Consider the following 15,457-nt stretch of genomic DNA (forward strand, 5'->3'; position numbering starts at 1 on the left):
ACGACACATTTGTCACGACTGGCATACTTCAAATCCGATGGACTGACGATGGACATAAAGATGTGGCAGCACTCGGCGACAATGTATATCGCTGAAGTGCCTAATGAACCATCAACATCTCAATGGTCCTTCCACCGAAGGTTCTAGAAGAAAGAGCACGTGGCAACGGTCGCGGACGCCTAGCAAATGCATGGACGGTGGGGATGTTGAGGGATGACAAAAGAAAGTAATCGGACCGATCGAAAGTCAAATCATAAGCGTCTCAGTCTTAAAAAGTCACGCCTAGAGTTCGGAAGTGGATTGTAATGTGGATTGTTGTTAGAAAAAAAAATGAAGTTTTCTTTTTTTTATTTTTCACCTCAAATTTCTTTTTTTTATTTTGTTATTTTACGTGATACATTGATGGACCGCTTGGCCCATTGAAGTTTCCCGACCCTTTCGGCCTGTCGGTACATTGTTTATAGTTTTTTTTTTATTTGGTAGACTTTTTACGATCAATTCTCATTGAGAATTATAAGTAAATTATTTCGGCGTGGTACTGTAACTTGGATTATAAGAGTTTATAGTATGTTTGATTCTAGTTGAATTCAGTTCTTCAATCTAAAGGGTATTGTCTTTTTAGTCTGCGGAATTGTTTATAGTTCACCCGATATTTTTTAGGCAATCTGTCCACGATCATTAGATTCAGCTAGAATCAAACATACGATAATCACTTATTATTCACGTTATAATACCACGCCAGAATAATTTACTTATAATTGATTGTAAAATTCTTCCAAATAAAAAAAAAAAAGATCTGTCCACGATACTATTGAGTTGACAATTAAGTGGTCACTTAGCTCACTTAGATCACTAAGATCACTAGTTAGCTTAGATCACTTAGATCGCTAATTAAACAATCACTTAGTTGCCAACCCAATACACTATTATGCGAAAGGTGGAAAGAAACGTGGGTTCCTTGTACCATTACTATGAATTTGTTGCAAGAAAGCTCATTACGGAGTCAATAGATTAGACCTACGTTACGTATGCTGTTTTTGTCGTTTTTCTTACAGTACTAATTGCGTTAGGTATATTTTGTAGAGATCATTTCGTTGGATAGGAAGGAACGTTTATTTTCTAAAAAATCTTTAATTTTATCTTCACGAAAACCAGTGTCGTTATGATCGTATACGTACTTTCTGAACAATCGTATAAAATAAGAAATTTGAAATCTATCAGTTCGACGAACCGATAGTTACGATATTTAGAGCTTTTCTCGGAGAGACGTGAACGAACGTTGAGCGGTTGCAGCACTTAAGGGGATGCTTTCGTTCTTATTAATATTCCGGTCTTGTTTGTTGATGAAACTTTACAAGTTACCGCTACTAATGTAGTTTCTTGCGCGTTAACGATAAGTTTGATAAGAAGGAAAGTCGATTGGCGCAAGTGAACCTTACAAATTACGAGTCAACGCTGTCGCAGTTTCCATCGATATCGTTAAATAATTATGATTGAAACGGTACGATCAAAGAACATTGGCGAAAGAAACTTTTAAATTCACGTGAAATTTGAAATTTCAGATATTTTCAGGTTGCAGCAGTGCGTTTTACGTATATTTCGTTGAAACGAGCGCCGACAGTGTATAATGTTGAACACGTTGAATGTTGCGACGATGAATTCTACAATTTTGAAAAATGATACACGCAACGCGTTTCGCGTAGAATTCATCTCCTATCAGGTTGAAACTTTCGATATCAGCCTGATGACGAACGAAATTCTCGTTCGTACGAGAACCGCTCTCGATTCCAATGGAAACTATACGCAAGCGTCGATAACATTTGAAATTCACAAGTACGCACTGAACTCGATACCGGGATATTCCTAATTACGCCAGTTTTCCAAACAAAACTACTCTACTTAGTAGCGATTCGATTTTCATCAAACCACGCACGTCCATCGAATCGATCGTTCGTCTAATTAGGGGATGAACACGAAGGCCACAAAACGTGAACAGTAATTCCGATGGGTGAAATATACCGGAGATGGATTAATAAAATGTAACGATTTTAATACGAATGTAATAATATTATCAAATTTATAAATTATCGACACCGAATGTTATAAAATATACGAGCCAAAGAACATGATAGCTCACGTTCTTCATTCGAAATTTTATTGTCGATTCTATATCGAAACAATCTTTTCAGTTGATTTTGTGATCAAATATATATTTTGCGATCCACTTGAACATTTAAAAAATATTCGTAATGTTAGTCACGTAGACTAATTCCTCGTTTCTTCCAACTATTATTATTATTATTATTATTTTATTTATTTATTTTCGGTTTCACTTAGCTTGGGAAAAGGACTTGGCTTACATAGTTTCAACTCTCACTCATTCCCATACTTCGTTTCTTTCAGATATTTCATATTGAGGTATTTCTATTTTTTCGCCAAGTGATATAAAATTGAGAAAATCAATAAAAATGGATTTACTTCTATAAGAAGAGAATGGAAATACGAGTATCGGGAAGAAAGAACGAGATTATGTGTGAAAAAGTTTATATTATTAAGCCTTTGCACTCGGAATTTTATTTCAATTTCGTTACCAGCAGCACCCAACGGTTTTTAGTGTTTTATTTGAAATTTACTTTAACTAAAATATGAGACAATTGAAATAAATAAAGGAAGAAAGAAATTCACTGAAATACCAGTTTTATTCACACTATTGTTGTATTTTGTAATTTTTAAGCGTATGATATATCTTGAAACAATTTCCAGGATGCAATCCTGATTTTCTTTGGTACGTATCACAAAAAAAGGTGGAACTGAAAGAATGTCGAGTGGGACTCGATAAAGCAGCTCCTGAGATAAAAACTGATATCGAGTCACACTCGACATAGGAGTGAAAAGGGTTAAATGGTAATTAGTATCAATTAATAATGACTAGTGTAACACACAACTTTTGTAAGGCAGTTTCTGATAACTTCAACCCCAAGTGAGATATTCCACCGTTTCCAGTTAAATGGAACACCTGTATACATAAATAAAACTATTTAAATTAGATTGGACAGGAGATGGTAATTTAGTGTAACACTATTCGGGACTGCACAGATTTTAATGCGATGAAATTTATAAGTGGTCTTCAGGTACAAACTTGTCGATGCATAAAAATGAGAGGCTTTAACGTAATAGCGTTTCATGGCTATAAAATTTTTATACCGCGAGATTTATGAATAGTTTTCAGAAACGAACTAGACAACGTATAAAAATGAAAATCGCGGTTCTGATGAATCAGGTATACCGCAGGCTGATTATTAACGCGTAATGATTTCAATACAAATATAATTTGTATTTATTAAATTAAAAATTTAAAGTTAATTAAAAGATAAATTTAAAGTTAATTAAAAAAATTACAAAATTAATTCTCACTAATTCCAGAACCATCCTGGAAGAAACTCTCAGAAACCAACCACTTCCAAATCCTAATTTTAAAAATATAACTTCCCGTCACATTCTTTCCTTGATCGCCGCCCATTAGATCACACGAATTAAAGAATCACAAAATCGATTCCCACCAACCATAAAACCACTCCAAAAGAAGCTCTAAATAAAAAATCATCCACGTTCGATTGCTAATTCCAAAGGTCTAACTCACCTGCCACATTCTTCCATCAATTGTCCCCTTAATCATACCATAAGAACTAGAAAATGTTACTGAAACCTTAAAAACCCACTCCAAAAGGAGCTCTAAATAAAAAATCATCCACGTTCGACTGCTAATTCCAAAGGTCTAACTCACCTGCCACATTCTTCCATCAATCGTCCCCTTAATCATACCACAAGAACTAGAAAGTGTTACTGAAACCTTAAAAACCCATTCCAAAAGGAGCTCTAAATAAAAAATCATCCACGTTCGACTGCTAATTCCAAAGGTCTAACTCACCTGCCACATTTTTCCATCAATCGTCCCCTTAATCATACCACAAGAACTAGAAAGTGTTACTGAAACCTTAAAAACCCACTCCAAAAGAAGCTCTAAATAAAAAATCATCCACGTTCGATTGCTAATTCCAAAGGTCTAACTCACCTGCCATATTCCTCCATCAATCGTCCCCTTAATCGTACCACAAGAACTAGAAAGCGAAGAAGTCCATTGCCACTAATTCCGAAACCATCCCGAAAGAACTTGAAAAATCAATTCCTCCATTACTTTGCTTCCTGGATGCCATCAACGCACTAATTAAAAGAACAAAAACGGATTGCCTACTAATCTTCGAATCAGCCAGAAAGAAACTTCGAAAAATCTCCCATTTCCAACTGCAAATTCCAAGAACCTAACCTCCTGCCACATTCTTCCCTGAAACATTGCTGAACCATCAAGACCACGCAAGTCGAAGAATCGCGAAATCAATTCCCAGTAACCTTAAAACCACCGGAAAAATAGCGTTCCTGCACAGTCTAGCCGACGATCTTGAGAAACCTTAACCCATCGCTATACGTTTCTCTTAATTATTTCTCTCGAAAGCCACCTACGCGCGGATTCAAAGCCACGATCAGAGCGTCACCTCTGCGTACTTTTCCTTCGAATCCACCCCCGCGTAATCCCACGCAGCATTGAATACGTCCAACAAAGAGGGAGATGGGGAGAGGGTTGACCGAGAGAGGGTGTTGTCGGTGAAATAAGAGGGAATCGCGCGTGCACGCTGGAAGAGGCTGAAAGAGCGGGACACGTCGACGAACGAAGGGGTGGAAAGGACAGGGATGCTGTGGGCAGAGAGCGGTTTCAGTCGCGCGACGGCTTTCGCCCAGGCCAGTCGATCGAGCTCCTCTCCACAGGAAGAGCTATCTCGCGCTGCACACCATGAGATCGTCGGCAGATTGCGTCGATCCAACGGCTCGCGACTCGCGACGTACGCCATCGATGTGATCGCGACCAGTGCGCATTCGGTTGGTGTCTCCGATTTCAGCAATTTGTTTCTCCTCTATCGAAAATATTTCATTCGAATGGGAAAAAGAGCAGTGGTCAATCCAAGTTGGTATTCTGGCTTGCCGTGGCTGGGTGACACTTGGGTGCCCGCAACCACCTGTGCTAGACAGCCTTGGGTTCTCTCGGTTAAATAATTTGTATCGCGTGGTTCACGAAGTTCGGAGTCTAAGGTCTTTTTTCTTTGGTTCTTCCGAAGCGGGTGATGTTTGTAATTACATATTTTTTAGCAGATCGGATGTTTTTCAGGGGGATGCGTGGGACGAGTTTCTTTCACCAAGGCTGACGCAAGGGGATAAATGAATTTTCGCGCTTTTTCTTTGGTATTCTTTCGTTATGGGCAATACCAGGGCGCTCGTAATTAGTTATTTTCGATGCATTAGACGTTTTTTGGGGGTTGTACGGGACGACGAGTTTGACGTTCGTTGCTTGAGATTCTTCGTTGAGGGTAACGCACGAGGTAGATAAATTTTGTCGTTTTTTGTTCGAGATTCCTTTGTAACAGGCGATGTTACAGTGCATATAATTAGTCACTTTTTATGGCTATTCTGCTGTTACATGGAATTATGAAATTCGTCGTTTTGTTCAAGAATCTTTTCTAACGAATGACACTACGCTTCCTACGACGAAATATTTCTGATAAATTGTTCTATTTGAAATAATAAAGCTTGCAATTCGATATTTACGATACTTTTGCAGTACATGACGCTTGACTAGGGTGCTTTCTTGGTGTTGCACGAAATTACGAAATTCGTCGTTCGTTTCTCAAATTTCTTTTCCAACGGGTAATAGTACAATTCCAAGGATTAATTATTTTTCATATGTTCAAATTTCTTACTATGTTATGTGGAATAACGGTGCAAGAAAAATTGCTATCGTTTAGTCGCTTTTAAAAAAGACGACTTTAAGATGCCGATAAAAATTGCAAATAATCTTTTAAATGTATGACTTTGAATTTCTTATTGCATAATTCCGATCTCTTTCTTGTGTTACGCTGCAAAATAAAATTTCCCGTTTCTTGTTTAACATTCTTCCATATTTTTGACAGATTTACTTCACGTTGAATAATAAATGCCGGCGTTGTTTAGTGGTCTTCCATAATGAGATATCACAAGTGCTGATGCTCGATAATTTCTTTCGGTATAATGGTGTTACGTGACGCGATGCAGCTTGCCATTCAACATTTATTATTCTTCTGCAATGTGTGACAGTAGGCTACATATAATCCCTTAATCTCGATAGCTCGGGCTTCCTTTGCTGAACGTAGAGAACGTAGATGGAGTTTGACGTTTGTCATTTACTATTCTTCTCTGAAGAAATACGACGAGCCACTTATGTTTATCCTCGATCATTGACGTTAGAGAGCATAACAGAACAGAATTTACCGTTCGCTCTTTAATATTACAAGCAGCAAGATCTTGAGATAAAAAATATGCCAAGGTCTTTAATCTCAACATTTCTGCGTATCTATTTCTGTCGTATATGTCTAATTTTAGTCATCTATGTATATTTATCATCTGTGTACAATATATTTGGATACTTTAGATTCACAATTATCATTTCGTTGAACGTTCTTCAACTCTGTGAGATATAAATAGCATTTTATTTAGCATTTCCTACTAATTGATCCTTATTTATTTTATTTATGTATGTATTTAAATAAACTTCTTTCCAAACTTATTCATTAATTCAATCAATTTTCATATCATTCATATTCAGTGTTTTACGTAACCAGTAACGTATTTACACCCATTCCTACTATCGTATTCCTACTAACACAAAGACGAATTGGATGAAATACGGTATACAGTCTAACTCGATATAGAGTCACACAAGGCTAATTATAGCTACCTACATGCGATATAGATTGACGGATATACAAATAGCAAGAATTCTTACTTACCATATTTCACTTAACTTGGTTTCTAATTATCACCGAAAATGAAACTTTGTAAATCACCGCGCGTTTATAATTCTTCAAAGTGCGAGAAATATATTTGTAAATCCCGTATCAGATATACAGGATGCTTGGTAACTGGTGGTACAAGCAGAAAGGGGGTGATTCTATGTGAAAAAAGAAGTCGAAAATATAGAATAAAAATTTTTCTTTTTAATTTTTCCATCGAGACAACGATCTACAGTGAGATCCGTTATAACGAGATGCGATAAAGTGCACGCGTACCGAGCGAAAGTTCAAAGTCGATTTTCTCGAAAACAAAGCCTCGAACGAAAAATTTGTATTCTATATTTTCGACTTCTTTTTTCGCGTAGAATCATCCCCTTTCCGCTTGCACCACCAGTTACCAACCACCCTGTAGAAACGAAACTTCTCATGAAACAATTAGTTGAATTTACAAGCAACAGTGGTACTTTTCAAATTATTGCAATTATATTCGAGTTTGAATTACAAATTCTACTGTTTTAATATTCCTTTAATATTCCTGCACCGATTTAACGACACAACCTGTCGACCTTTAATGTCCAACATACACTCAAATATATTCTACACTGAACCACGTAATGGTTAAGTAGAATTAGTCGGAGATAAATAAGTACGTATATGTATCTAATCATACGTTTGTTCGAATAAAAGTTAACGTTAATATTACAAGAAATCCTATAGCGATAATTTTGACTGGTTCTATCGTCGAATAAAAGAATTCTACGTTCGTTGTTCGATGTTAGCCAGCACTGTGGGTTGCACAACCACCTGTGCCCACGAACTTAACCTCTCGCAACAGGGACCTAACTGCGTGGGTAGATAAACCGATGAAGGTTGCCACTCAGCCTTACGTTCTCCAGGGATTTCTTCGTTGCTTGTCTTTCCTCTCTCTTTCTCTTTCTATCCATCGACCATCCCAGCTGTGTAGGAAATTGACTAGCGGGATAAAACTCGTCGCTGGTCAAGGCTAGCTCGTTTCAACCTGTTCACAAGATTCTTCAGAATCCGATTGTCTCTAATTAAGGCCATTGACACGCAGAGTCAGACAAACGCGGCGTCTCACGGGGACGAATTGCGCGCGAAGGGGAAAGGAAGCATCGTGAATTAATCGGCGAGCATTAACGATTGAGCGGAGAGATGAGCCGGGGAATTCTTCAGCGAGCGAGCAGCCAGGTCAAGGCCAGGGCTTCGAACGCATGCGAAACGCCAGGCTTTGTTCTCTTGAATTTATTCCCTCCATCGCCACATTTTTTCCCCTTTTCTTCTCGCTGTGGAACAGCTTCCACCAAGGGTAATGCCTTTCTTTGAGAAATGCGCCGTCTTCCGGGAATTCAAGGCCCTCCGCGTCATTCTACGGTCGCCAACCGTACGACCGGAAATTCGTAAAAAGACGGAGAACCAGGTCTGCAGTTGGTCTCGGTGAAGCATTGGAATTTCGTGGTGTTTTGGTTTTTCTGTCGTTCTGTAAATTACCATTCGTTGTTCGTGTCGTTGGTAATTTTTGGAAATTGTTGCAAACTTGTGGCTTGCATCGGCGATTTCCAATCAGCCAGGATTTTTGAAAAATGACAACAGCTAGAACAACAATAGCCGTGCGGTATGAATGTCCTGTTTCGAATCAAATACGCGATACGTTTCTCCATGTGCCATAGAATTTTTACGATTACGTAGTTTGCGTATATTGCGAGAATAAAACATGTTGGAAATCGCTACATTACGACCATACGATTGAAATTCGCAAAAGGAGGTAGAAGATGAGTCGAACTAGAAGAATTCGGTTGAAATTAGCGACGTGCCGGAATTTCCAGATACAATTTATCTTTTGTATAATATACGTCATAATTAGCACGTCGTTCAGTATCTGCTGCTCTTTTATAACGCAGTTAATTATGGAAATTTTCGGAATTATAGCTGTGGGAATTACTGGAGGTTTTTTCATTTCTGTTTGTTTTAATACCGGCAAGATCGTTGTAGGAGAAGATGGAAACATTTTTCTACAGTTGGATGATTCTTCGTTAGCAATATGTATTATGTAGTTACAATACATAGACGTTGGATAAATAATTATAGTTAGAATAGCACAATGAAGATAAACGTTACTGTCGTAATAAAAGTCATCGTTATATTTCTCAAAAATATCTTCATCTCTTTAATAATCATTGCAAGAACAAACGTCTCGAGTTCCTAATTTTCGTCAACTTATTAATTCCAATATTATCTACGAGAGAAAATCTGTCGATTCAAAACGAACAAAAATTTTTGTCCTAATCAAATACCTAATATAAGCGATAATTTGTAACGATTATTACAAATTCTTTCTTACATAAACTAAGAAACGTTCTGATTCGAAGTTACAGTTAAGTGTTAGCAAAAGAGAAGACAAATGTTTCTTCATGCTTTTCCCGTTTGATCTTCAATTATCTATCTGATATCGGGAACTTCCTGATTCGAAATTAAACACTATCAGAAAATGAGGAAAGAGATTATTCCTGTCTAATAGAAATTTTTACCATAAGTTGACTTGAAATTAGCGATCTATCTAACACGAAAATTAAGGTCATCGCAAATCTCACAGCAATCAATTCTAATCCTTATGATTCCGCTGCCAATTGCGTTTCTCCATGAAAACCAATTTTCAATATCGCTTTATAACATTTTCAAAATCGCTTTATAGTACGATTGCATAAAAAAACAAATATTTGTTCCACTGCATGAATCGTGTCTACCATCGTGCACTTGAAAGATCTCGATCGCCGGATTTTCCCCAGTGTATCCAGTTTCCGGCAGAAGTGTGAAACACCGTGTCGTGTCGTTTAAACGTGCGTCGAGCAAACATGATTAAATTGATGGTTCAGCGATCGTGCGCCAAGATGGACGAGTTGATTTCGATTGAACTGGAAATCGTGTTGCCGTTTTAGCGACGTGAAAGCATTCGAACAAGCTGTATTCATCGAGACTGGACGCGTCGTTCAAGGAGATCGCACAACGTCGACAGGATTCTTTTCCGGAAATGATCGCTTCCTCGGAGCAGTACGAGGTTGGTATTTTAATTAAGTTTAATCGAATTGTATTATTATTTGGCAATTGTTTTAGTAAGTTTTCAGTGTTACTTATTATGTATTTAGTTAATTCTCAATATTTATTGGATTTTTGTCGATTTCAATAAATGTCAACTGTGGAATATTTGTTGCCTCGGAATACACGAAAATTATACTGAAAATTAGCAGCCGATTACCATGATGTTAATGAGAAGGGTTATAGATAACACAAATTGTCAAGGACGAATATTTATGCAACGATACGAATTAATCGTCTCTACAGAGAATATTTCCACGAAGGACAATACACGCACACTAGAAAATAAACTAAACAGTATGAATCACTTTTGTGTAGAAAAATATCCTCTATAAAATAATAAACTATTCTAAATAACACGATAAACCTAGCTAACTTAAATAAATCAACTTAGATAACAGTCAATTTGATCTTCTTCGAGTAGAACATATTATCCCAGATTATTTCTACGTTAAAACACTAGAACATTAAAAAGATAGTATAATAAATAAAATACGATTAAAGCAGTAACTAGCTAAAACGTAAATTAAATAAACTCCCTGAAAACTTAATGATGTCTTTCTCCCAATACAATTTCAGACATTACAAATTTATACTCTTCGATAAACGTGACAATTTACGATTTATCGTTAATTTAAGTTTAATCTCGAGAAGTGGACCGTTTCTCGATAAAAATAGAAAGTAGACGCTGCATGTACAGTGTGCTTCCAAACTAAACGATTAAATTGTACCGTCTCGAAGGCAATATTGGATGGACGAAGGTTTAAAATCGTCTCGCTGAGCAATTATAGAATAAAAATATTGAACGAAGGAAATATTATGATAGAGGGAGAGAGGTGGATGATATTTATTTGGTCTGTTTGCTCTCCACTTGCACGTTATTCGATATTATTGAAGTCGATGGATGTAGCTCGTATCGGTAATAACGAGACATATAACCTTTGACTTTTTGATTGATGAAAGGTTCTTTGAGATGGAAAATTGCTGTAAATCAGTTTGTTACTTTGTTCTAGGTATTAGTCCTTGGCAAAGGACTTGTTAATACTTTCCATTTCTTTTTAGCCTTTCTACGACGATATTAGAATATTTTCAGTTTTAATTTACTTCTACTCTACATGTAACAAGAGCCTTTTCTTAGAAATTTTCTCACGGGAGAAATCTTTTCCTTGTAGCGTCTGAACGATTTTCAAACTATCGAATGTTTTATTTTAAAAGGCTCTTAATTATTCCAAGCGAAATATCCTATCATTATAAATAGTGCAGGTAGCGGCCTAAGCAAGCGTAGTATAGGGTCCAATAAGTATAAATAATGTCCCAGCTAATAACGTTGCGTTATCAATAATGCTTTCACGAGGAACAAACCTAAACGTTCAAGACTGAATGAAAAAATTTCAATACTTAAAACGACAACTTTTATATTACATACACGATGGAGCTGAAATTTCATTTATTTCACGTTGCAAGTGTGACCATTGCATCGCGTTAAGTGGATCGCCAATGAGTCACTATGAAACACACGCGCATTAGATCCGTTAAATACATTTAACTGCACATTAATTGTGCATTAACGAACGATATTATGCCATAGATATTCTTTAATATCGTACTCAACAAAAGTACCTGCGTTTTCACGAAACAATCTTTTCTATGACTCACTTATGGTTCACAAACATCGAGCAAAATGAAACCTGTCAGAGTTTCTCAATGAACATAACAAGTAGCTTTCCAAATGCTCAAAGCTATTGATGTGTACTTTTATTAAAATTTACTATGAATATCAAATATTGCAAGTAATCGAGCGAAGTGAAACTTGCCAGAGTTTCTCAATGAACATTAGAAGTAACTTTTCAAATGCTCAAAGCTATTGATGTATACTTTTATTAAAATTTACTATGAATATCAAATATTCCAAGCAAGGACAAAATAAAATAAAATATCTAAGGATAAGAAATTTTAAAGTTAAAAGTGAAGTATAAAGAAAATTGCTATATACGAAATATAGAAAAAAAAAAACGCAAGGGTGTCCCATGCATCGCGAATGACCCATAAGCCACAATAAACTTCGGCGGAGTAAATTAATTTTGTCAGATGGGGCGCGCGACTTTTCGAAGGGAAGAAACCCACGGGGTAAAAGGGACAAAATTTCCCAGAGGGTGGCAGGGGAGGGAGAAAAAGAGCACGGAGGCTCGCCGGATATTAAAGCACGTGTACCTTTTACGTCTTCGTGTTGTATAGCGGTTCGCTGTTGTAATACGAAGACTTAAAAGTGCTCGTGGCTTTAATATTGGCTTTGTTTCCGATTTCTGCCTCGCTATCTTTCGCGAAATCCTTTCGCCCGAGCGTATTCCAACGGGCAGAAAAAATACATAAAAAATAGATAATAAAAGAAGCAGAAAAGCGTCGGTCGTTATTGCAAAAATAAAAGAGACAGGAGAAGACAGAAGGAAATATCGATTAATGGAGCGAACCGTGAACGTATTTCGATACAAAGATCGATACAATCGTGTCCCTCGTTTGCTCGTCAATTTTTCTTCTTTTTCGCACTGTTTTCTTTCGTTTATTTGATGTACTTTTAACAAAAATAGGATCTTAATTTCCAGTGACACGGAACAAGCGGTATCATCGCGTTGATATTCAATTGATAGCGTGTATTTTAATTAAACATTGACGAACGATTCGCGAGTTGCAGATTGATTCGTGTGATTCGTTTATCGATTTCAATTTTTGTTTTCTAGCGATTGTTTGTTTGATACGCATTTGATATTGTTGTTATTCGCGGTGTTTCACATTCGCTTGCACGTAGTTTAATTGGATTAGAGAAGATATTCTGAGAAGCAACGCACCTCGTTTGTTTTGAGGTGATTCGTTATCATAACAAGATCTTCGATGACGGATTGATAACGATACTTCGGTGACCTGTTGTCGGTGTCGTTTATCGAATCGATCGACTGGATTATCGCCCTTTTTTTTTTCGACGGTGAATTTTCGTTTGGGAAAAACAAATATCGCTGAAAATGTTTCCGCGAATTCAAACAGATGGAAAACAACGGAATGTAACTGTTACGATGAAACGTTGCACAAAATATTGCGTATGATAAACTGGCCAAAATGGTATTAACGAAAAGATACGGGAAATAAGAAAATGGCAACAAGAGTGTCATGATTTTATAATTGCACTTTTTTATAAGCAACCAAGGTTACGTGTCAAATCGTAAACAACAGAAAATCGTAAACCTGCATAAAACCATAAAACTACAGAAACGTCACGGATTACCTTGCAAATGAAACAAAAATTTTTAAATTACGAAGCACAGGGTTGGCTAGAAAAATTTAACAAACAGCGAGCAGATACGCGCAACACCTTTCCTCGAGTTTCAAACCTTCGCTTTACATTAATTGTTCTATCTTAAACCCGGCGATAGGTTCAAACCTATTCTAAACAAATGACAATCGTCATTAGTAGAAAGCCGCGAAACAAACGCTTACATGGAAACTCGACAACAGGTGGCAGGTTTTTTAAAATTTTAATTCTTTACAATCATTTGGATTCGTTATTTCTCAGTTTAAATCTTCCAATAGATTTCCGATGAACGTCATTAAGGAAAATTATAAAGCAAGTCAAACCTGGACAAAAATCGCAGAAATTTCATAGTGTACATGGTAGAAATGTTCAAATCCTTTAGAATTACAAGCGGCCAGTTCCAAAATTTTAAACACCCGACAAACTAACATACAACAGAACCTGCTTTCATCCGAGTTTCCATGCTTTGCATTACGTTAATTAGCCCACCTTGAATCTGCTGCTAAATTTGAAACAAATCACAATCGTAATTAGTAGAGTAATTAGTAGAAAATCGCAAAACGAACACTTAAATGGAAACACGACATTAAGAGATGCATCGACGAATTACGACATTAACAGACAAAATTTTCTTTTCTTTTTTTCTTTTTAATGCGATCCTTTAAAATTTTCTCCAGCTGCAAACTCTGACGAACACTCGACGGCAAAACAGAACCGTTTCTCCTCGAGTTTCAATCCTTCGCTTTGCGTTAATTACATCGCCTTTTTGGCGATAGTGTCGGGACAAACGTCATTAACAGAAAATCGCAAAGCAAACATTTATTGTAAATGCGAGCAGAACAGGCCGGAAACTCGACAATAGATCACCCCAGCGAAGCAGAAACTTTTTCCAAGCGATGGTTCCCACCGATAAAACAATAGACCGCGTGTGGCCGGGGTCATTAGCGAAACTGGGTTGCGTGGATTCGCGTGGTGTTGCGTGCCTCGAGCGCTACTCGCTCTCGCGTCCATTCCTCCCTCTTTATTTTTTCCCACTCTATGCACTTTCTACTCACCCCTTTCCTCTCGCTTCGACGATTCCGCAAGCCCAGCCGCACCCTATTCCACCCCTGGCGTTTCGTAGGTACGAAAAGTTGGCACAGTGTCTCTAGTGCACCTTGACACCACTCGCCCCTTGTTGCAGCCGCTGGGGTTTGCCAGCCAGGAAATTAGATTTCCTAATTTTTGCGCCACACTCAAGCACGGTGGAGGTTTTGTTAGGAAATTTCGGAGGAACTGGCTGTGTTCTATAAACAGGACATTTTTGAATCTCTAATATTCTATTTTTATATGATTTAATATTATACTTATTTATGAATATTCTTTTTTTTTTGAAAAATTTGTTTATTGATTTATTGGTTTCTCCTTGACTCGCAGAGGACGCTCAATGAATCAACTAATGTACTAATAATAATAATAAATCAAGTATAGGGTTGGCAACTAAGTGATTGCGGGTTTTATCATTAGGTGGCATTGACAAAATCCGCAATCACTTAGTGGCCAAATAATATCGTTCTTCTGGTCTTTTCTATGAATCGAAGAATATTTCTCTGGCGCTTCGACGCTCAATAAGTTCGTTTTATGTAATTTTAATGGTAAAATTTCGTCAGGAAATTTTCGTAAAACAGACGATATTCTGCGAATAGCAGTGTATATCTTATCCGGTCTCTTTATTCACTCGGAGAATTGTTAAAGATTTTTCTTTTATACTCTTAAACTCGTAAGACTCGATGAATTAGATTTTCGAATAATAGTCGACATTTCACCTGGGGTTTTCCTATGAATTTTTGGCGAATCTCTTTGCGTTCTATATATAGCATACATTTTCACATCTTGTTTATTCTCTTAAGGTTTCTAACACTCGATGAATTACTTAGTTTCGTGCAGTAGCGATTTTGGGATAATAGTATTTCGTATTTAATATAAATCTTTACTTATACTCCGTTTGTTAGTAAGACAAACCGAAGGAATTTTATTTTTCCCTTCGTGATATTCGCCGTTTGGTTTTTAAAGCGTGTCTTTAACAAAGAAAATTGAAGCAACTAGTTGGAGGAGTTGGTCGGCCTTGCGAGAAGACGCGGAGTTTCATTGTTGTAAACTTTGAAGAGCATGGTACAGCGGTCGCGATAAA

At 37.1% G+C, this 15,457-nt stretch overlaps 1 protein-coding gene across 1 annotated transcript in view; it reads left to right on the plus strand.

Annotated features, from left to right (window-relative positions):
* Positions 1-9,511: 9,511 nt before the first annotated feature.
* Positions 9,512-15,457, plus strand: part of LOC117165764 (monocarboxylate transporter 10) — a 295,750-nt gene continuing 289,804 nt past the window's right edge. Inside the window, exon 1 of the mRNA XM_076617267.1 lies at positions 9,512-9,948. The gene's annotated coding sequence lies outside the window, so the exon portion shown is untranslated. The remainder of the gene's footprint in view (positions 9,949-15,457) is intronic.

This window comes from Bombus vancouverensis, chromosome 3 (assembly GCF_051014615.1).
Source record: "Bombus vancouverensis nearcticus chromosome 3, iyBomVanc1_principal, whole genome shotgun sequence".
Taxonomy (NCBI): Eukaryota; Metazoa; Arthropoda; class Insecta; order Hymenoptera; family Apidae; genus Bombus; species Bombus vancouverensis.